This window comes from Molossus molossus, unplaced genomic scaffold (assembly GCF_014108415.1).
Source record: "Molossus molossus isolate mMolMol1 unplaced genomic scaffold, mMolMol1.p scaffold_m16_p_1, whole genome shotgun sequence".
In the NCBI taxonomy this organism is placed as follows: Eukaryota; Metazoa; Chordata; class Mammalia; order Chiroptera; family Molossidae; genus Molossus; species Molossus molossus.
Window position 1 is genome coordinate 91,152,281 of NW_023425344.1, and position 22,213 is coordinate 91,174,493.

General features: G+C 35.3%; 1 non-coding gene across 1 annotated transcript; it reads right to left on the reverse strand.

Annotated features, from left to right (window-relative positions):
* Positions 1 to 18,190: 18,190 nt before the first annotated feature.
* Positions 18,191 to 18,353, reverse strand: LOC118622144. The gene has a single exon (XR_004957965.1). It is a non-coding gene; the product is annotated as a U1 spliceosomal RNA (small nuclear RNA).
* Between the last annotated feature and the right edge of the window lie 3,860 nt (positions 18,354 to 22,213).

Sequence of the window (22,213 nt, forward strand, 5' to 3'; positions counted from 1 at the left end):
TTGTCATGTGACAAGGTTAATCCCCGGCCTCTTCCACTACAAATCAAGCTCAATGGGAGGGAGTACAGCATCTTATACATCCATGCCTTAAGTTCTTAGGGTTTTTTTTATTCTGAATTTCTGTACCTATACCCATCATTTTGTGAAAATCAAAAATGGAGATACTCATTCTTTATGTTACCCTCCCTCCTAAAAATATACTTAAAAACTGTCATTTTCTATTTACTTATTAAGCATAATAAGCATTTACTTATTATGGACAGTAGTAAGTAAAATGAAATAGTGTTTTTTAAAATCTCCAATGGTATAAAATAACCTTGGCAACACTGGTGTAAAAACAATTAGTACAGCCTGGCTGGAGTGGTTCAGTTGGTTGAGCATCATCCTGTGCACTGAAAGGTTGCCAGTTCACTTCCAAGACAGGTCACATACCCGGGTTGCATGTTCGATCCCTGGTTAGGACACGGAAGGAAGGCAACCAGTCGATGTTTTTCTCACACATTGATGTTTATTTCTCTTTCTTCATTTTTCTAAGCATATACTTAGGATTAAAAAACAAAACAAAAATCAGCTGCTACAGACCTAACCTCTAATAATTAGCTTTTGTATATAATGAAAGATTCTATGTAAAGCCTCAACAGACTTAGAAAAAGGGAACAGTCTGCCCCAAGATACTTATATTTTAGCCCAAATACTTTGTTTGGTGCACGAGGACCTTCTAAGTTCTACATAGAGACAAACTGGTTTTTGAATCTGTTGCTGTCGAGGGTTGAGTGTATCCAAATTTCTTTACCCCAAAGTTATGCTAAATTCCTCTTAACATCACTGAATTATACATTTTTAAAACCAATCTACTCAATTGCCACTTAAAAGTAATACCTAATGAAGTTTCATTGTGCATTTCTTTGCTCAATAATCAGACATTTGGTGTCTGAGCTCTGGGTTGAAGACCTGCCTGAATACATCTGCCATCCGCTTATCTCGGGTTCAGCCTTTCCGAGCATCCCACAGTCACTGGGAATAATCTATGACCAGATCCTGCTCTAAATCAGGTTTCATTTCTTTATGCTCAGCAGGCTCTCCTCACCTAGAAATCAGATAAATATTAATCAACGTTTCCTTCTCTTTCTATGCTTTGATTTTCCTTTTATCTCTTGAATCCATCTAGAATTTGATTATGAATAGTGTGAGTACATATTTTCTCATAAAACCAGTACTCTAGCTGCATTTATTAAATAAGTCAAACCTGCACACTTTGGGCTGCCACGTTTTACATATAAAATGGATTTTACATTTTTAAAGTAAGGTTTATATATAAAGTGAAGCATTGAAGAACAATAATAAAGAGAGTGTATATTTGACCTATTTTATACTCCTTTCTCTGCTTTGCTTGCTTTAGCATTGTAATAATTTAGGATTTTGAACTTTCTTCTTTCTTTCTCATTTGGTTTTCATACTTGTCAGGTCTTCTTTGTCAAATACTTATACTTTAAGGGGAATTATTCCTTTCAAAATAGTTTATCTTTCTGAATTGAAAGTTTTTCATGAGACTTAATTTGAGTATTGTTTTATACATTTTTGTTAAGCCAAATGTTGTAGTATTTTTGCATAACTCCTTGGCATAGCCTACTGAGGTTCTTCTTAGCTAACATGTTGTTTCTTTTGTAACTGGGTTTCCTTATATGATTTATTTTAGTTTATCATTTCCTGTGTGTAAAAAGATATTAATTTTTCTATATTTGTAAAATGTTAGATAATGTTTGAAAGCAACACTAAACCCAGAAATTAATTTGCAGAATCATTGCAAATAGAACAAGTACATGTTGAATAGCTGACTGAAGAAGGAAAGAAAGAAGGAAGAACATAACCCTAACGGCCTTGGCTCTTCATTAATCAGGCCGGCACGTTCCTGACGCTAAAGTCTCTCATGAAAGGAAATTAATATAACTCATAAACTGAGATGCAAAAAGGGTAAACAAAATATTAACAAACACAATAAAATCATATAAAAAGATCATACTTCATCATGACCAAGTTGTATCACTTAATGTAAGATTTTTGAAAATTATCTAAGTAATTGAAAATGGTATAATTGAAAATTGTAATTCACCACATTGACCAAGCAAAGAAGTAAAATCATGTGCTTATTCAGGTTTATCACCTGTTTAAAATAACTCTCAGAACATTAGAAGTGAACAGGAAACTCTCTTATCTGATAAAGGATACCTGTAAATATTGAACATTATATTTGTGGGTGTAATGTTTAGGGTTTTCCCTTTGATAACAGGAGTAAAAAAAAGATATCTATGAAGAATGGAAGGGAAAATAAACCTGTCATTGTTTGCAGGCGGTATGATATAGACATAAAATTTTCGAAAATATTGGTGTTCAAATTTATAATGAAGTTTATCAAGTCTGCTCAATGCAAGGTCAGTCAGCATAGACAACTGTATCTTTATGTGTCAGCACTAATATGTAAGAATAAAAATTTGAGAAGATAGCAGATAGTGTTTAGAATAGCATGAAAATATACCCAACAGCCCTGGCCGGTTTGGCTCAGCACTTAGAGAGTCAGCCTGCTGACCAGAGATTTCCAGGTTCGGTTCCTGCTAAGGGCATGTACCTCAGTTGCAGTTTATCCCCGGCTCCAATTCGGGTCATGTGGTTGGCAACCACTCGATGTGTCTCTCTCACATCGATGTTTCTCTCTCTCTTCCCCCCTCTCTCCCTCCTGCTCTATCTGAAGATAAATGCAAAGATATCCTCAGGTGAGGATAAAAATAATAAATAAATAAAAGAAGAACAAAATAGAATAACTATGAAGAAGCCTCACAGATTAGGAAGATTTTAGTAGAGAAAAATAGCAAATACATATATAAATAATTATTAAATGTTAGTTCTTGTATTATACAGAAAAGGTCTAAATTAAGAGATATAACTGCATTGCCGGGGACATAAATTACAATTAAAATTTTCCATTTATTTATTTATTTTTATTTTTTACCATTTTCTTTAGTGATTTATTTTATTTTTTTTTATATTATTTTTGTTACAGGTGTTTCTCCTTTTTTACCCCATTGACACCCTCCTCCCCATTCCCCCACCCCACCCCCGGCTTTGTTGTCCATATCCATTGGTTATACCTACATGCATATAAGTTCAGTGGTTTATCTTTTCCCATCCTCCACCACCCCCTCTTCTGAGGGTTGTCAGCCTGTACCCTACTTCTGTGTTTCTGGGTCTACCCTATTCCTCAGACTGTTATATTCATTATATTCCATATATAAGTGAGATCATGTGGTATTTGTCTTTTTCTGCTTGGCTTGTTTCACTTAGGATAATACTTTTCAGGTCCCTCCATGTGGTCTCAAAAGATAAGAGATCTTTCTTTCTTACAGCTGCATAGTACTCCATTGTGTACATGTACCACTGCTTTTTTATCCATTCGTCTACTAATGGACACTTGGGCTGTTTCCAGTACAAATAGTAACATAGTAAATAGTGCTGCTACAAACATGGGGTACATATATTCTTTCTGATTGGTGTTTCGGGCTTCTTAGGGTATATTCCTAGAAGTGGGATCACTGGGTCAAATGGAAGTTCAATTTTTAATTTTTGGAAGTAACACCATTTTGTTTTCCATAGTGGCTACACCAGTATGCATTCCCACCAGCAGTGTACTAGAGTCCCCTTTTCTCCACACCCTCGCCAACACTTGTTGTTTGATGATTTGTTGATGGTGGCCATTCTGACAGGTGTGAGGTGATACTTTATTGTTGTTTTAATTTGCATCTCTCTGATGATTAGTGATGTTGAGCATTTCTTCATATGTCTCTTGGCCACTTGTATGTCCTGTTTGGAGAGGTGTCTATTCAGCTCCTCTGCCCATTTTTAAATTGGATTCTTTGTTTTCCTTTTGTTGAGTTGTATGAGTACTCTATATATTTTGGAAATTAACCCCTTATCTGATATATCATTGGCAATGATGTTCTCCCATACAGTGGGTTGCCTTCCCATTTTGATGGTTGTTTCTTTTGCTTTGCAGAAGCTTTTGAGTTTGATGTAGTCCCATGTGTTCATTTTTTCCTTTATTTTTGTTGCCTTAGGTGATGTATCAGTGAAAATTCTGCTGCATATAATGTCCGAAATTTTGTTGCCTACATTTTCTTCTAGAATTTTTATGGATTCACGGGTCACATTTAAGTCTTTTATCCATTTTGAGTTTATTTTTGTGTATGGTGTTGTTGATGGTCTAGTTTTATTTTTTTTGCTGTAACTAATTTAGTGCTCTGTCCTGGCCCTCTGCACTGTGGAGGTGGCTTGGGATTTTAACCCAGAGGGAGGTGCTCACAGCTAAAATAGCTGCTGTCTGTGTGCTCCCAGCCCACCCTCTCATGCCTCTGCAGCTCCTACCAGGCTCAATTTAGTGTCCTTTTTTTGCCTGTGCTTATACAGTCTTCTCCAGCTGCTTTTCTGTTGGTTTTTCCTGACAATTTGTCTTTATTTTAGTTGTAATTCCAGTTTGGTCCTGGGAGATGGCCTGTGTAGCTTCCATTCATTCCACCGCAATTTTTCAAAAAGATCGGTAATAAAAACTTTAAAAATTATTATTTTTTATTGTTGACCTTATTATAGATGTCTCTCTTTTTGCCACTTTTTCTCCTTTTTTGCTGTCCTCCACCAAATCCCCACTCCACCCCAGGCCTTCTCTATGCTATTATCTGTGTCAATGGGTTATGCACATATGTATATTTGTTCTTTGGCTAATATTTTCCTGTCCCCCTCCCACACTCCAAACCTCCCCACTGAGATCTGTTATTCTGTTCCAAGAGTTCATACCTCTGGATCTATTTTGTTCATCAGTTTGTTTTGTTCTTTAGATTACACTTATAAGTGAGATTATGTGATATTTGTCTTTCTCTAACTGGCTTATGGTAATAAAAACCTTTCACACACATAAACACTTACATTCACACCTAGAAATGTTAACAGATTTTATTTCCAGATGTCCTGATCAGAGGTGATTGTTTTTTCTTTGCTTATCTGGCATGTCTTAATTTTTTACTTTTGCAATGAATGTGCATAACTGGTGTATAGAAAAGAGTTGATGACAAATGAAGAAAGGGAATTAAATATACTGAAAATATAATAGGCTTTCTAGAGCTCTTAGTAAAATAGATTAATATTTTAAAAAGAGTGAAACAAACAAATGCCACACTTTTTAAAGGAAAGCATTGTAGATGTTGCAAGTGATACTAATATAAATTATTGTCAATATATTAAAAATTTAGATAACATAAAAATATATTTAATTTGTGCAAGCCATCATTATAACATATAATAAAATAAAAAAATGTTCATCTCATTAGAAAGACAAATCCAGTTGTGTTTAAACAGTCAAAAAATTGATGCTATTCATAAAATTTTGAATATATGCCTGGCTGGTGTGGGTCAGTGGTTGAGCGTTGACCCATGCAACAAGAGGTCACTGGTTCCATTCCTGGTCAGGGCACATGCCCAGGTTGTGGGTCCAGTCCCCAGTGGAAGACATTCAGGAAGCGGCCAATAGATGTTCTCACATCAATGTTTCTATTTCTCTCTCCCTGTCCCTTCCTCTGTCTCTAAAATCAATAAAGAAAAAATAAAATAAAATAAAATGTTAAACATCAAAAATATCTCAATTCATAAATTTTTGTAAAAATAAAATAGTTCTAATAAAATGTATAATAATGTAACCTTAAAAATATACTCAGGTTTATTAGAAAAAAAAATATGCTGGTAAGAAAAAATTATAAGAAAATAAAAAAAGAATGATCTGAATTCATTTTAAATGTACATAAAATAAAGGTCTTATAAGTTTTAAAACATTGATGTCACATGTGCATGAATACAGAAACAAATCAATGGAAAAAATATTAATTTCCACTAATAGACCCAGTTCCTATACAAAAATTTTTAGTCAGGCCTGTGTGGCTCAGTGGTTGAGCGTTGACCAATACATCAAGAGGTCACCGGTTCAATTCCTGGTCAGGACACATGCCCAGGTTATGGGCCTGATCCCCAGTAGGGGGTATGCAGGAGGTAGCCAAATTGATATTCTCTCTCATTGATGTTTCTCTCTCTCTCCTTCTCACTTTCTCTATCTCTAAAACCAATAAAGAAAAAATATATATATTTTATAAGATTAAGGTGATACATTTTTAAGGTATCAGCCTCCCCAAAATACCCAATACAATGACTCATGTGTGATAAAACGTTTTGGTTCTGGGGTTCTGGAGTCCAGTAGCCCATTGAGGGTAGCTGTGCCTTGCAGGAGACTAGATTCCTTTCATGTGTGGCTCTGTCACTCTGCTGATTTCACCCATGTGCCCAGCTGAAACTAAAAGGGTGTTTGGGCACAGTTGGTGTCTGCTCTACAGTCTATTGTCCAGCCACTGAAGATAGCACACAGACCTCTCTCCTCACACACACAGAAGTTAAATAGCCTCTTCCCTAAGAAGGTAATCCCAAACTTCACTACTGAATCCGTTTTAATTGTTCAATCCAATGTAAAATGGTAGTTTCAGACGAAGGTCACTGCTTTGAAAATGTAGATCCCAAAGGTGCAAATGAGAGACATGTGGGGATGTGATGGGATTGTCTTAGACAGGAACTGCAAAGATACCCTTCTTGGGAAAGTAAGGGATTGCTACTCTAGATCCTCGTTGGGTTTGCTGGGAAACTCCCTTCTTCTGTGCCCTCCATCAGTGGGGTTTCCAGAGACACCTTCTGCCTTTCTCTTCTTAGTCACATTATAATTGGAAATTGCAGACCATGTTTCCACATGGGCTGCACTGTCCGAGCAGCCTGTTTCCTGGGTTAAACAGGTTGCTTTTACGAATTGATCTGCCATGGGCTGTGGTATGAAGGGTTGCTGCAGTGTCTTTTGCAATGAATTTCTTCACAACCTTCGTAGGTTTTCTGTTCCAGAAGTAAAGGTAACCACAGTCAGTATATGGTCTTATCAGAGTCCTTAGGTGTATGAAATCTCCTCTTTGATTTTCTGACCACAAGGTGAGAGAAGTTCCTTTAGCAAATCTGCATTTTCATCCCATTTGTGTGTTCAAATCAGGTAATTCTTGTCTTACTTAATCTTAGTCATTTATCTTCCTAAAATAGTCACGAAGGGCAAAACCAAAAATGCATTTTGATGTTTCTACTATTTTCCCCAGGACTGCAAGCCCAATAGAGAAGAATTTTGTCTTTCAATGCATTTCAGGCTATACTTAAAAAGAAAAAGTGTGGCCTAACTAAGAAAATCAATTTTTAAAAAAGATTTCTGTTCTATCCCTGCTTTGAAATCCAAGACAATGTTATATACTTTGGGTTTTTAAGGTGTCAGTAAAATACTTCCAGATACCAATTTTTGCATTACTTGGGGTACAGGCTAATATATAAAATACTACTGCTCCCTAACTAGTAAATTTACTTTTATTTCCTTTCAGCATGTAGAAGGAGGGCTATCCAGAGCAGGCAGCACCTCCAACCCATGATGTAATTCAGAGCCATGGGTCTTTCCTGTCTTTGTTTCTTGCCATCTCCTAGTGAGTTGCCTTTGTCCTCTGGTTAAAGTGGGAATTATCCCCAACATGGATGGTTCCATGGGACAGTAGAGAGGAAAAGATGAGGACAAGCAGCTGTCTTATAGGGACATGATCCAGAAATTGCATGCATCACTTCTCAGCGCAACACATCTTGTTGGTCTGGACTGAAGTTCGAGGAAATCTCAGACCTCACAGTAAAAGCCCAGAAGTTCTGATGTTCTGTAATAGAAAATAAAACTGGATATCCAGATTCAAAAGAAGGAAGTCAGACCCTTACCTGATACCATATGTAAAAATTAACTCACACTGGATTAATAACCTAAATATAAAACCAAAAACTATAAACCTGGAAGAAAACAGGGAGAAAGCTTCAGGACATTGGCCTTGCAGTGATTTCTTGGCTATGACAACAAAAACATAGGCAACAAAAGCAGAAGTAGATAGGTTGAGCTACATAAAACTTAAAACGTTCTCATTAAAGGAAATAATCAACAAGTGAAAAGGCAATGGAATGGGAGAAAATATTTCCAAATAATATATCTGATAAGGTGGTATTATCTATAATATAAAGGAACAGCTACAACTCAACAACAGCAAAAAGAAATATACTGATTAAGAAATGAGCAAAGGCTTAAATAGACATCTCTCCTAAGAAGATACACAAATGGTCAACAGACATGAAAAAATGTTCAACGTTACCAGTCATTAGCGAAATACCAACCAAAACCACACTGAAATATCACTTCACACACATTATGATGACCACTGTCAAAAGAATGGCAAATAAGTGTGGGTGGGATTATAAAAATTGGAGCCCCTGTACACTGCTAGTGAGAAGGCAAATGGTGCAGCCACATGAATAACAGCATGGAGATTCCTCAAATAATTGGAAATAAAATTGTCATATGATGCAGCAACTTTACTTTTGGATATCTATTCAAAATAATTTGAAGCAAAATCTCAAAGAGATACACTTACATGTTCACAGCAACATTACACACTATAGCTAAGAGATTAGAAGCAACTCACACCAACAGATGGATAGATACAGAAAGGTGACATATATGTACAGTAGAATATTGTTTAGCCATAAATGAAAAGGGAATCTTGACACATGCTACAACATGGATGAACCTAGAGAACATTATGCTAAGTGAAATAAACCAGTCACAAAAGCCCAAAGATGGTATGATTTTCTTTTCTCATATGAAGTATCTAAAGCAGTCAAATTCATAGAAACACAATGTAGTAAGCTAGTTGCCATGGGCTGGGAGAGTGGGGGTTAGAATTAAATGAGCAAATGTTTTAGTTTTACAAAATAAAAAATTTATAGAGATGTGTTTACACAACAGTGGGAATATATTAACAATACTGAACTCTACACATAAAAATGGTTAAGATGATGAATAATGCTATAATGAAATATATATATATCTGTCTTTACAAAAATTTTCAGGTAGCTAGATACCCAGAAGAGTGCTCATATGGTAGTTCTATTCTTAATTTTTTGAGGGACTTTCATATTGCTTTCCATTGAGGCTGTGCCATTTACAATCCCACCAACAGTGTATGAGGGGGTCCTCTTTTCTCCACATCCTCTCTAACACTTGTATTTCTTGTCTTGTTAATAATAGCCTTTCTAGCAGGTATGAGATTGTACCTCATTTTGATTTTGATTTTGGAAACAACCCAAGTGTCCTTCAATGGATTACTGGATTAAGAATTGTGGTACATATATACAGTGAATTACTACTTAGCTATAAGACTACATGGCAACATAGATGAATTGTGAGAGTATTGTGCTAATTGAAATGCCACATGCAAAAGGACAAGAATCATGATTTCACTTATATGTGGGATGTAAAACAGAAAGCAACAAACAAACAAACAGAACAAACAAACAAAAATCCCATAGACAAAGACACTGGTATGATGGTTACCAGAGAGGAAGGGGATGAGGGGAGGTTGGAGAGGGGGAAGGGGTCAAATACGTAGTGACAGAGTAGACTGGACTTTGGGTGAAAAGCACACAATGCAACATACAGATGGTCTGTAATAGAATTGTACATTTGAAACGTATACAATCTTATTAACCAATGTCAGCACAATAAATTTAATTAAAAATGGTTAAGATGGTAAAAGAAAAAAGTATCTGGTCCTGCACTAGATTGAGGCGATACAGTGATGACAAGACAAACAGGTTCCCTTCCTTTATGGAGCTCATGGGAAGGGGGCGTAAGAAATAAATGGAACAATTTAAAAGGGAGTGATTAAAATTCTGATGAGAGCTATAAAGATGTAGACTGCTATAAAAATTAATAATAGGAGCCCTGACTTAGTCTAAGGGTCCTCTAATATGTACACTCTTCATTATTTTATAAAAGCTTAATTGTATGGAGTATTTATAAAGTGCTCAATATAAATCTCTCCTGTCAGTTAATGAAGCCTTGCACCGTTACTGTTGTAGTTTGTATTTTGTGGTGTTGTCATAAGGATTTGGGGATGGAGCACATGTAGAATGACAGGCCCGGTGGAGACTCAACAAACAATAGCTGTGACTCCTAGGGCCACTGACGGTAGCAGTTTATAATAAATATAAATTTTCCTAGATGTTCAGACCTAAAATAAAAGTTATAAGTATTTTTATATTCATAAGTAATTTTGTAGGTTCATCTCCGAGGCGCTTAGAATGGGGGCTGGCACGTAATAAGTGCTGTACGAAGGCGTTGCTATCGTTGCTCTTATTACTATTATAGCTGTTAGTGCTTCTGTTGTTATTACTGTTGTCTGACACATTCATTATCCAAAGAAAAGTGTTTCTCAGCATTTTCAAACAAGCTGTAGCTTCCCGTGTCTCTTTCTAAAACTATTTATTTCCGGGAAGTCCTGCTTCTGGTTTGCCCTGAGCGTGTTTCCGTGTCTTACGCATTCTCACCCCTCACTGAACTGCCTTTTCAGCTTCCCAGTGTGACTGCTTTTACAATAGCAAAGTAATCGTTTTGTGTATTAGTTGTTTTTTTTTTTAATCGTATTAAGTATGTACTGAATTGATCCCGACTCCCCAATGAGTTATTTGTAATTCTGTTCCTAAATTTATCAAAAGTCTACTTTTTGACATAGGACCAGCAATCGCTTAAGTCTTTGGTATTGTCTGTGCCTCCATCACTATCACCAGCAGTTGGGTTCCTTGTGCCATCTCCCCTCGCCCCCTACAGGGAGATACTGGTGTGCGTGTGAATGGTCAGCAGGAGGGGGGCCCACTGGAATGTGGACCCTGGAAAGTCAGAGGAGTTAGCTAGTCACAAAAGGTTATATCCATTCATACTTACCTATGACTGCTCATCATATACCCGTGGGACACTTGAGAGTAGTCAAAACTGAAGATAATAATTTTTGAATTCTAAGCATTACTTTACTGTTAAATTACAGTATTATCTATGCTAACTATTTCATAAAATATACCTTGTTTTCTTGAATGCACATTTTGAGCTCCTGGGTTAAATCTCAGGATACCTATCCTGTTGACTGATTTCAGTCTAATGCAGAAAATGCCACAAAGAAAAGTAAATCAGATAATGAGAAATTCTAGTGATAACTGAACATAGTTGTACTGTGGATAGAATGTTGCTTCTCAAATCAGAACAGGACATTGGCTAAAAACCTTCCAAATTTTACTTAAGGTGGGAAATACTAATTTATGTTTTATTTGTCACTGTGTTTAATAAACTAAACATAGAAAATGTTTTAGATAAATATTATTTATTCACTTGTTTATTTTTTCTCTCTTCCTCAACACTGGAACATATAATTCTCGAGGGACCCTCTCACCTGAAAAAGAGTCTGGTGCATACTAGGCGTGATATAGTTTCAGTAGATAGTGAACCAAAGGCTAATTATAGTCTATTGATATATCTATCTTTTAAAAATTTTTTCTTAATTGATTTTAGAGAGAGCAAAGGAGAGGGAGAGAGAGAGAGAGAAACATCAATGAGAGAGAACACTGATTGGCTGCCTTTTGCACTCACCCCCTCCCACTGGGGATTGGGCTCACAACCTGGGCATGTGACGTGCCTGGGAATCAAACTGGTGACCTCTTGGTGCAGAGGTCAATGCTCAACCACTGAGCAACACCGGCCAGGCAATAGATCTTTCTTTATAAAAAAGCTGGACTCTAAAAATCAGATAGGATTAGTAAACGGGATGGTGGAACTATTCTAGATGGCAGGATAAATATATTCTTTGGCAGGGATAATACAAAATGTGTGTGTGTGTGTGTGTGTGTGTGTGTGTGTGTGTGTAAGAGAAGAAATAGAAAGCAAGACCTGAATACTTACAGCGAGGTAGTTGGCAGAATAGAGTATTTTCTTTTTTTTTTAATCCTAACTGGAAGACATTTTTCCATATTTTGTTCAGATAGAGTCGTAGGGAGAGAGAGAGAGAGAAACATCGACGTGAAAGGGACACATCGAGTGGTTGCCACCCACACGACCCAACCAGGGCCGGGGACAAATTGCAACCAAGGTATATGCCCTTAGTGAGAACCGAACCCGGGTCTCTCTGGACCACAGGCCGACACTCTAACCGCTGAGCCAAACCGGCCACGGTGAATAGAGTATTTTCAAAGCATTATTTTGCTTTTCTTCTCACTGTGTGCAACATTTTTAGATGGTATGCATTTACGATTTAAGTCCCATGAATATGAATAAGGACAAAATACAAGGGTTGCAAATTTAGCAATGCTGTAGGCAGAATATTACCAGTAGAAATAAAATACACACAAAAATAAAATATGCTTTTCTTTGTAGGCAATGATGTTCCTACCCACCCATTGAGTTTAGCATCTGCACTCTATGTTATTGCATTTGATTTATACACTAGTAAGGCCCATGAAAAATACTTTATGCTTAATTCTGTTTTAATTTGAAAGAATATCACTGCTTTTACTTATGATGCTGTGAATAAGTAACATAGATGATTGCTTTATTTCAACTTCCCCGAAGAATGCACTTGAATAAAACCATCACATTTGTGACCTAAAATGGTCTCTTGGGCAACATGCATATTGGCAAAGAGTTCATATATGCCAGGTTGCAGGTTTAAAACAAATTGACTGCTCAGTGATAAATTCCTGGAATTGGAGAAGGGGTCAGCACCCATAAAAACCCTCGCATAACCTTAACTACAGAGGTATGAATGGTTTTCCACAGCTACAATTATTTCATAATGTGCAGGAGGGTTTATCAGGCTAAACAGACCATATGGTGAAATGAATCCTTAAATTGAAAAACAGAAAGGCATTTTTAAAGTGTCAAAGAGGAGATAAAGTCATCTGCACATTTCTGTAGAGGAGGTGGAAGAATGAAAAATATGAAAAGTAAATATATGTCACAGTATAAAAAATTTTAAAATGCAGGATTCTGCTGATGATAATATTTAAAATATTTTTTTAATGTACCTAACATTTGGACACCATGAATTTATTACATAAGAAAATTACTTCAGCCAAACATTTTTTAAAATAAAAATATGATTTCTATGGTACCTTAAAATGCATAATTCTAATTATGCTCAGTGCGTTTCTCACTTTGTGATTTATTCAAAGTAGAATAAAAGTCAGCTTGTTTCATTGACAGGGAGCACAAGTCGTCTAGAAAAAATGGTTGTTACTATAAAACAATGTTAAATGCCAAAGCCTGTGCCATTCTAGAATGATTTTAGAATAAAAGAGACCACGTGAAACTGTCTGAGGATGTTTTGGAAGCTCAGTCTAAAAGCGCTAGAACATTCCACTTTTCTGGATGTTCCGTTTACCTTAATCAGAAACACACTTTGAATAACAAGAGCTGAGCAAAATTGTTGGAGGTGTGCTACTTACTCTTCAAGTAAACAACTCACCTGACTGTGCAAGGGACAGGTGTTTGCCAACCTTTTGTTTACTGGGAAATAAAAGACCAGTGAAACCCAAATGCATGAAAAATAGGCTAGTGAGTTGAATATGGCATCTGCTCTTCACTAATGTAATTTCTTCAGCTTAATTGCTTTCCGACAGCGATCCCTGGATTTTTCAGAAGCCTTCTGTCCAATATTTAGCTACAGAAGATTCACCCAGACCTCATAATTGGTGCCAAAACCAGAACATTTAAATTACATAGCCACATTTGTAACATTTTTGTTTAAGCATTTAAGATTATATGATTATGGATATGAAAATACATATGTCTGTGTGTCCTTCCTTAATAGATCATCATAGGCTAATGGTGGAACCCAGAAATATCTTTGAACATGTATCTGTATTAACTCCATGATTTTATCTGAAAGAATCTATTCAACACACACACACACACACACACACACACACACACACACGAGTAATTCTGCTATTCCATCTTGATTTTGGGTATTTGAAGGACTATTTCCTATTAGAGAAATGAGCAATATGGTAAAGTCACAATAAAAGTTTTGGTTATTTAGAGTCAAAGCATGTTCTCATGTAATTAATTTTGATGAAGAAATATATAGGAGCTTTAGTTCTAATTCATTCTATAAAAAGAGTAAAAGAGATTATGGAACAACAGTGCCATGGGCACAGAGTTTAGATTAAAATCACGTCCCACCTTTCCAAGTGTCTGGGATCTTTTCAGAATATAAGTCTCCACAGATGATCCAATCACCAGAGTTTTCTCTTCTCTTTTTTTTATGTCCAAGGTTTTATTTATGCATCAACTCAGTAATATGCTGTATCATGCTCATCCATTTCAGAATTATCCGAAAATGAAAGATTCGTGTTGTAGGTTTCCATGACTTCAGGAACACTTGCATTCTTTTGGCTAGCTGACATTCTGTTTTCCCATATTTTGATTGTAAAATATCTCTTTTATGTGGTGTGGAATGAGTGGTGTGGCAATTTATTTAGTCCCATTTAGTACAGGCATACATTGTTGTATTGCGCCTTGCTTTTTATCTCACTTTGCCGATCTCATGTTTCTTACAACTTGAAGGTTTGGCAACCCTGCATCGAGCAGGTCTATTGGGCCTATTTTTCCAACAGGCTCTGAGGATGATTAGCATTTTTTAGCAGTGAAGTATTTTTTATAAATTTTTGAAATATGTTTCTATTGATTTTTTTAAAGAGAGTGGAAGGGAGAGAGAGATACATCAATGTGAGAGAAAAACATCGACCGCTTGTCTCCTGCATGCCTTCTACTGGGGATCAAGCCCACAACCCGGGTCATGTGCCCTGACCAGGAATCAAACTGGGACCTGTCAGTCCATGGGACAATGCTCAATCCACTGAGCCACACTGGCCAGGCAAGCAGTGAAGTATTTTTAAATTAAGGTTCGTACATTTTTTTGGACATAATTCACACTTAATAGACTAAAGTATAATGTAAGCCTTTTACGTGCACTGAGAAACCAAAAAACTTGTGTGGCTTTCTTTATTGTGATACTCGCTTTATTGTGACCTTCACTTTATTGTGGTTGTCTGAAAGCAAACCCATAATATTTTTGAGGTCTGCCTGTATTCTCACACACGCGATGAGTAAAATATCCACCCATTCGAAATGCTATCAAGAGTTATAGGAAATCGCAATTTTAAAATGAGGAAACATTCACACACTGATAATCATAAGACTTGGAAAAATTGAAATATTGGAATCTGTGGTTTTGTATTTGTTAAAATCTACCTGGCCTTTCTCTTCTACCATCTACCTTATCACCTTTAGTTTAAATCTCTCTGTCTCTAAACAGATAGTCAGTTGGTTGGAGCTTATGATCAGATATGATGATGAAATTGTTTTACTGTTACTTTAATTGTGCAGTTGCTTTTGAATCATGAGTGTATAGTTTAAGCATAAAGGTTAGAAACAAGAATTTTGGAAGCAAACACACCTGGGTTCAAGTCCCCACTCTCCTATTTACTAGATGTGTATTTTTAGAATATCTTTTGTTCTTCTCTCACCCTCATTGTCCTACATTAAAAAAAATTTCCATTGCGTAGGGAGAAGGCAAGTAGATCTCCAGTGCAGAGCCTGGCACAGGGTAAGTGCCTACTACCTGCCAGTCAGTGGTGGTCATCATGGTGATGTCAATGATAGCTGTGTGATGAAAATGGATAGTTTGGCCTTCTTTTTCCCTCGGTTGTATTTGGTCATTAATTTCCTTTACTGTCTCACAGTGAAATGAGAAAACTCTCTTGCTTGAAGAATATGTGAGCCTGTATCTCACAGTGTTATAGTCAAGAAGTCTTAGACAAATTACTAATCCACGTAACCCTCTGTTTTCTTGTCTAGAGAAGACATTGCTAGTCTTTCCATCTAGTTGAGACTGTTGGTAGCCCATAGCTCAAGGGGCTATCCTGAAAACTACATAAGCCACTGCAAGTGAAAATTCTTTTTAAACGATAATATCCCAAAGATTTTATTTTCAATGATTTATTTTGTCTCAAATGTTTAAGCAGATTCAGGCATTATCATTTAACATAATACATAATCATGACCCAAGGGATTGTTAATATGTAGCTCTCTCATCCCTGTGAGTTTGGGGAAGTTGATACATCTATACTTTGTAAAAACATCCAAAATGACTTAATGTGGGTGACCAGAGACCACATTTTGAGAATGCAGAAACTGCAAAAAGTCCTGAATTGATGAGGGAGAATAACAGCATAGAAGTACCTAGGTGATGGGAATGAAGAAATGTCTAAGGTTGGTAATAGATCATGATAAATTATGATTAATAATTAATCTAAAAATGGCAATTATTTTTTACACAGCTGGTTTTTCATTATTGATTTATAAATATTATTGCAATGTTTAACCTAAAATAAACCACGTGAAAATATTTATTCCAGACAACAAGCAAATATCAGCAAAAAAGAAAACAAAGAGATATGAGGCTCTTAACTATAGGTTGAGGGATTGATATTGGAAGATTTCAGAAAGAATCCTCTCAATATTCTAAAATTCAATTCTGTAAATTAAGAGAAAACACACATGAAATCAAGGTGGTTTAATGATGAGTGTCTGGTCCATTCATTTTACTTTTTCTCTTCTGTGGCATTAGAGCTTAATGGTACTGGAAAATTAAGAGTGACTTGGTGAGAAATAGTTTTTGCTATTTGTCACTATTAATAAAAAATAGTCAATTATATTAATATCAAGTTATCTAACAAAGTGTATTCAGTGATCTAATGAGTATTTTCAGCCGTATTATTTATATTCAATATCAAGTTCAAGAATGAAAACCTTTTAGTTACAAAACTGTGTGAATGTATTTAATGCCTCAGAATTGTACACTTAAAAATGGTTCAAATAATACATTTTATGTTGTGTATTGTATTGTCATTAAAATGAATAAAAAGATTAGGTATATTTTACTATAAATCTTAGCTACCTTATACAGTTCATAGCAGCCCTTTAATTTCTAATTAAAACTCTCTAAAAATGGACATAAGATATTATAAGCATGCCTCTGATATTTTAGATAAAATAATCTAACTCATAGAAAATTACTAATAAAACATTAATTATAAAAACTGATAAAATGTATATTCTAGTACTAGGGTTCCTATTCCTTCCATCTTGTAGTCATTCATCCTTCATGTTGAATTTAGAAAACCTAGACAAGGATTCACTGGAACTGAAAAAGGAGCAAACGTGAGGAATGCTATCAGAGACTGTTTCATTGCTGTAAATCTGAGTGTACCAGCAACTGAGCAGATCTGAGAAGGCCGCGGTATTCAGAAAACAGGGAGAGTGGGATGACAGAAGAGCTGCCTATGTCAGAAGCTGGGTTTGAAAACCAGGCTGAGCCACAGCCACAGAGCAGAGGCTGCTGGAGTCAATCAGAGGGGTAGAGAAAGGAGTGAAGCAAAGCCAGTTCCTCCCCTTGGATTATGCCCATTTATCGCTCATGTGCTGTCCAGCTTCTGAATTCTTCTGACACATGTACAACAGCCAACGCTAGCATGAGGTCTGAAGGGAAGACGGAGAATTTCAGAAGTGAATTGATCAAGAAGTGGGAAATCCAATGTATTGGATAAGTCATCCATGCAAGTGATACAAGAATCATGATTTGAGAGATGAAATTTCAGATATGGATAATGAGATGCATATTTGCCTAAACCCTAGGGAAAATAATATATCATGAAAGAGGAGGAAACAGTAAAGAAAGAATCAATAAGATAGTACAAAAGCATCCAAACTAGATGTCGCTTGAGTGACATCTCTAGAGACTGAGATTTAAGGAATGCTGTTTGAAAATGCTGTGCTAAATGCATTACCATTAAAATTGGGGGTGGCAGGGTGGAATCAAAAACATGCTTTCTATAGCACCAAGTTTACTTTTGTTTTGAAAATATTGGACAATGTAAATGGGAGATAAAACAAATTCTGGGAAAGCTGAAGTGCAATTTTCTTTAAATATTAAAAAATTGATTTTTCAAATTTGTAAACTCAAGAGAATTTGTAATATTTTTCCTGTATTTCTTTTTTTGTATTGATGTTATGTTTTGAAAACACATGAATATTTATGACAATGTTGAATTGGCATCAAAATGTTAGAAGATAATAAAATACAATTTTAACTTTTATTATTTATTTATTTTTCAGGGGAAAGCGTGAACGCAGTTCCCCACTACCGCAAATTATGCAGTTGCGTTTCCCACGTTTGGGAAATCGCAGGGGTCAGAACATCTGGAGTGCAGTGGATAAACCTTGCCCTGGGAAAACCACCTTCATGATCATGGTATCTCCTCTGCCAGGTAAGTATCAATTTTAACTTTTTAAAATATTTTTTCTATATTGATTTTAGAGAGAGAGAAAGGGAGAGGAAGAGAGAGATAGAAACATCGATGAGAGAGAACATCAGTTGGCCACCTCCTGCGTGTCCCCCACTGGGGATCCGGCCCACAACCTGGGCATGTGCCCTGACTGGGAATCAAATCAGTGACCTCTTGGTGCATGGGTCGACACTCAACCAGTGAGCCACACCGACCAGGCCAATTTTAATTTTTTAAAATGTGGTACATACCAGGCTGCTAAGAAAATATAAAATAATTAATTAAAACAGAAAATAAACTCTCTAGTTATTTTGATAATAATTAAATTAACCAAATATTAAGAATAAAATATAGCAATAAATCCCAAAACACTTTTAATTTATTTTAATGACATTCTCTTTATTAACCTTGAAGTAGTGGTAAAATGCAGAAAATCTAGAAATAAAAGACCAGAATACTCAAAATAATAAGAAAAAATATTAGGTAGAAGATTTTAAGAAAATAATAGCAGCAAATAAAATAAAAGGAATGACTTTAAGATAAAAAAGCAGAAATTTGTGAATGAAATAATTTAAAATATTAAGGGATTGGTTTTTGCAATAAAATACACAGTTCTTTGGTGATCTTTCATGAAATGAAGGAACATAGAAATAAGCCTTAATAGTAACATTTTGGAAGATGTAGCCATAAACTAAAAAATTTCAAATTATGAGGGACTACTGTAGACAACTTTACACTAATGTATTGGGAAATCTAAGTAAAAATGAACAACATTTTTCAAAAATTAAATATCCAAATTATTTCTGGCATAATATACATATTGAATAAATTAACAATAATCACAAAGTGTAAAAGAGAACAAAAATGTGTAACCCAAAGAGATCTTTGACTGAGATTGCTTTATGTTTAAAGTGTATGAAACTTTAAGGAAACAACATAGAGAGGGAAAGTTTGCAGGTTTAGTTTTAGTGGTTTATATAACACTGCTAACAATACTTAATGTGTATATCACACACACCCCCCACAAACACTCCATGTATCTATAGATGACAATTTTGCTTTTTAATGAAATTTAGAGCATACGAAACAGTAATAGCCAACTGAATAGCAGTATATACAAAGAACGTGACAGGAAGTGAAATATGGTGTATGGTAGGAAATTTAATAATGGAATAGATTCTACTTCTTAGTAAGCTAAGAGAAGAAAAACACTGCCTTAACTTGATTGGACCCATGGAAAGCCATGAGAATATAATTAATTATAACTGAAGTAGTCCATTAAAGTCAGAACAAGACAAGGATAGTAACTATTTTAAAAATATTGTTCTAGCCAAAGTACTTCATAACAGCAATAATACTTATATATACATATCTTAGAAGATTATTTTTATTTTATTATTATGATACATTGATTTTCTGCTTATAACTAAATAAATCAATTGAAAATGTATCCGATTTCATAATATTTAAATAAATATTTTGCAAAGTAAACATGTGGAAAATAAAACTTGTGTCCATTCCACAAATATACAATTCAAAACTGTCAGGGAACATTAGTGCTCTTAGTAGGAGAAATAATAATACAAAGAAAACCATACCTGGGCACATTATATTGCTGGAAAACAAAAATCGGTCAGGGCTGAATTAGTTTAATTGAGAAAATTTACTAACATTGTAGTTAACTGGGTAAATAGGTGTGGAAAACTGAAAAGGCAAGCCTGGAACCCTAATGAAGCACAGAGGCAGTGACTTCAGGAAGTAGCTTGGGGATTATGGGGGTGGGGGGATTGGAGAAAAGGTTGGAATTATGAGAATGTAGAAAGTTGGCGGAGAGTCTCCAAATAGCTGGAACCCAGGCATCTGAAGACTTGTGCAAGGATGGGTCGCAGACTTAGGAGGAAGAGGCACCATACAGGATGTTTTCCAAGGGATGTGTTAAGGCCAGTCTAGTGTCAGAGAAAACTGAGAAATGGAACACCTGCTGGCATCAAGGGTGAAGAAGGGTGTCTGGGTGATGCTGACAGAAACTCTGAAAGAACTGGGAGGAGCAAATCTCACTCATTTCCTTTGCCTTTAGTCTTCTCAAACGCTCTTTCTGTGCAGACATAATGGATCCATCTGGAAAAGGGAAATGTGGTTACAGAATCCCAGCCCTTGCATCGTAAAGCAGAGGTAGGGATGGCAGTGTTTGGAGCAAAAAGACAACTAGCTAATAACCAGCACATAAAGGATAGGATAAAAATCTTACGTGGAAGTAGAAAGAAAATGACCTCAGAAGGAGCAAGGAAAATATTGACATGGTATTGCTGATATGCCAAAACAAACAAACAAACAAACAAACAAACAAACAAACCCCAAGACAACTGCCAACCAAGTATTCTATCCCCAGTAAACTGTCCTTCAAAAATGAAGGCACAATAAGCTACATTCAGAAAAGAAGAAAAGGTAAAATGTCACCAATAAATATGAAGGAAAAGAAGTATTATATTCTTTTCTTCAAGCTGATGGAAAATTATTCCAGTTGTTAGGTGGGGAATGTAGAAAGGTATAAAATGTAAAAAAACATATACATGGTTAAACCTAAACCATAATTGACTATATATGAAACAATAAATGCATTATTAATAAATGGTAACAGTGCATATACAATATTAATTGAATTGTTAATTTATATTACTTTATGCATAATATAACAATAATAGTGATAATAAATGATAATTGATAATTTTTCCAAAGAAATATCTCTATAAAATGATAGCATTATAATGTGATAATACAAAAATAAGACCAATAATAAAAATATTAATGGCTGAGAATTTATCAAAGGCATCAAGTCACAGATAGAAATAACTTAACCTGCAAATACTGTAAATATGGCGTAATGTTTATATTAATGGTTTATTCCTTTTCATTGCTGAGTAGTACTCTGTCATATGAATATAAGAAGTCTGTTTAGCTCTTCACCCTTGGAAGGACATTTGATTTTTTTCCAGTTTAAGGCTATTTTAAATAAATCTGATATGAAAGTTATGTGTACTGATTTTTATGTCAACATAAGTTTTCATTACTCTAGGATAAATGCATAGGAGGTTGATTGTTTAATCTTATGGTAAATATATGTCTAATCTATAAGAAACTATTTTCCAGAGTGTCCATGCCATCTTATGTTCTTGCAAGCAATGTATGAAAAATTCAATTTTGGTTTTCATCTGCATTTTTCTAATGGATAATGAAGTTATACATCTTTTTGTATTTTCATGCATGATCCACATATCCCTCTTGCCGAAGTGTCAGTTCATACCTTTTGCCTATTTTCTATTATTTATTATTTGTTGATTACTGTTAAGTTTTGGGAGTTCTTCTCATTTTCTGAAGATGGTTCTTTGTCATCTATATGGCTTGCAAGTAGTTTCTCCTGCTCTTCATATTGTCATTTCATCTTATGAACTTTTACAGAACAATTTTTTAAAAATTTTGGTGAATTCCAACTTATTGGGATTCTTTCTTTTATGCATTATGTTTTTGGTACCATTTTTAAGAATTCTATTCCTAAATCCTTAAGATGGCCTCCTATATTTTCTTCCCAGAGTTTTATATTTTAAGCTTTAATATTAAATCTATGATCCATTTGAATTAATATCATTTAAAGATGTAGAGTTAGGGTTGACACTCATTTTCAACATATGCATTTCCAATTGCTTCAGCACCATTTGTTAAAAAATATTATTTTATCTCCATTGAAATGCTTTTGCACATTTTCTAAAGATCAGCTGATGGAAAAAAGAAATTGATTGGCCATCACTGAATGTGTCTACTTTTGGATTCTTTGTAATGTTCTTATAATGCATGC